Here is a 2,253-nt window from a genome sequence, read left to right as displayed (position 1 = left end):
AATAACAAGGCTGACAAAGTTTTATCACTTTTTTGTTCAAGCGTGTCGAAAAAGTAAACAGATCTGGAAAATCTCACAGTATAAAAAGCACATGTTACAGAATTTAAGTCTAATCGAATACTCATACGTCACTTTCAAAATACCCCTATAAGACGTCCTTTTTATTAAGTTTAAAGCATTATAATAAAAAAATTATTTAGTGAGCTCAAATCTATGTGAATTAGAGCGATTAAAGAAAATTAAAAAAAACGAAAGAGAAACATTTTGAGAGAAGAAAGATCTGAAGAAATCGTTGGCTACGAGTTTAATCATTTTCCAAATTCCTTTCACCAGCCCTAGCAAAGGTTTTACCCTTTTTCACTGACTTATATTTCAAATCTATGGTGCGTTTCCTATAAACAACGACGAATTATTGTTATGAAAAAGATATTTGTTCAGTAAAATAGTAAAGATTTGCCCCGGGGTATTTCAAGTATTTTACCCTGGGGCAAGGGGTGAAAAAATTGCTAAAGTACCCAGGGGTGGACACACTAGTAATAACTTGACAAGTAAAATAGTTACCCATTTTCTATTTTTAATTTTTAACAAAATTTTGAATTTCGGTGCCTAAAACTTACTTTTCAATTACTATGGTTAAAATGAAATGTGTGTTACTGCACTAATCGAATACTGGTTATAAAAAAATGTATGCGCACTAAACGAAAATGCATTAATCGAGGGATCCCTGTATATATTTTATTCTGTTTTTCACGTCAAACCAAACTGTTCCAATGCAAACTGAACATACAGTAGTAAACAAAACTTTGTCTCAGAAAATAATAATGTCATTGAAACCAAACGATCTCCTGATTATTTGGAGTAATTGGACTTCAAGATATAAATTACAGTTTGTGGAAACATGTTTATTTTATTTATGTAAAAAAGTAAATCTTTGTGGTTAGGCAAGGCTTTAAAATATCACTCTTTCTAAACTGCTTCCTCCACTGACACTGACATCATTACCATTAATTAACATAAATAACATTTCATAACTAAAATGTTGTAATTTTTATTAATTTCTTAGTTTGTAAACCTGTATGTTCTTCTGTGTTGCTTTAAATTGTTTAGATTTAGAATTTGAATTTCTTCATATTTTTGGGCTGTAAAGGTGTGAAGTAGGTTGCTTTGTTAAGTTTCATCTCAGTAGAAACTTGTTTTAGGCTATTATTGCACAATGGTTGTATTTATGACTACAAAGTTTTCAGGTGAGTAAGGGTGTCAAGCTAATCCTTAAATAATAAATTTTAAATAAAAGCAATATCATAATTGTTCTTAATTTTGCTATCCTAAGTAGCTTGCCTTACCTACCCACTAAAGTCAGGCCTGAGAGTTGTAATTGCACACTTTTCCTTTGGTACAGAATTTTCAAGATTATAATCAATTTGGGTCAGAATTTTTGCTTTCAAAGTATGGGAAAAAAATCGTGTTTATTGTATTGTAACTCATTACTACTCTTTCAATAGAAATTTAATATTCATTCTTGGTGAAGTTCTGACAAAATGTTTTATTTAATTGTTTTTATAAGTTTACAGAGGGTTCAATTTGTTATATTAATACCATTTTTAAAATGCAACTCAGCCAGCCATGTGACAACCACTGCCAATATAAAGCAACAGTGGAATGGCATATTTCTGAACTACATTTGACATTGTTGGCATTTCATAGGTAGTGTGATGCCACTGAAAATTGATTGCTTTTGGGAAGTGCATGTAACAGCTCTTTCTGCTGCAAAATATTCATACACTCACTTCATAAAGATGTGCTCAGATTGGGTATTTCCAAGAGAGGGACATCCCTTGTATTTGATGGTATTGGAAATCAAAGGAATATAGAAAACTTTTGGGCACCAGGATCACCCAGAAAGAGACAGTAGTAAATAAAATGTAGTGTCGTGTAATCGCTGTTTTTCTTTCTCTCTGCCTGCTTCGTCTCCGCTACGTCTCTGCCTCCCTCTGTCTCTCTCACTGTCTAGCATACTTATATATGATAATACTGCCTGTTCTAGAAACTTCTAAGACTCTCAACACATGCTACCAGCGTCACATGACTCCCGCTGTCGTAACGCACTAGCGAATCTTCTAGAATACTCGTCACGTGACCCCCACTGTCGTAACACTGCCCCTTCCTTAGTATTGTTCGTCCCGAACAATAGCCACTTACATTAAACTAATAAACAATTAACAATAACTTAATTAAGTGTACAGAATTTACAAA

The sequence above is a fragment of the Limulus polyphemus genome, unplaced genomic scaffold (genome assembly GCF_000517525.1).
Source record: "Limulus polyphemus unplaced genomic scaffold, Limulus_polyphemus-2.1.2 Scaffold4488, whole genome shotgun sequence".
NCBI lineage: Eukaryota > Metazoa > Arthropoda > Merostomata > Xiphosura > Limulidae > Limulus > Limulus polyphemus.
This window is presented reverse-complemented; position numbering follows the sequence as displayed.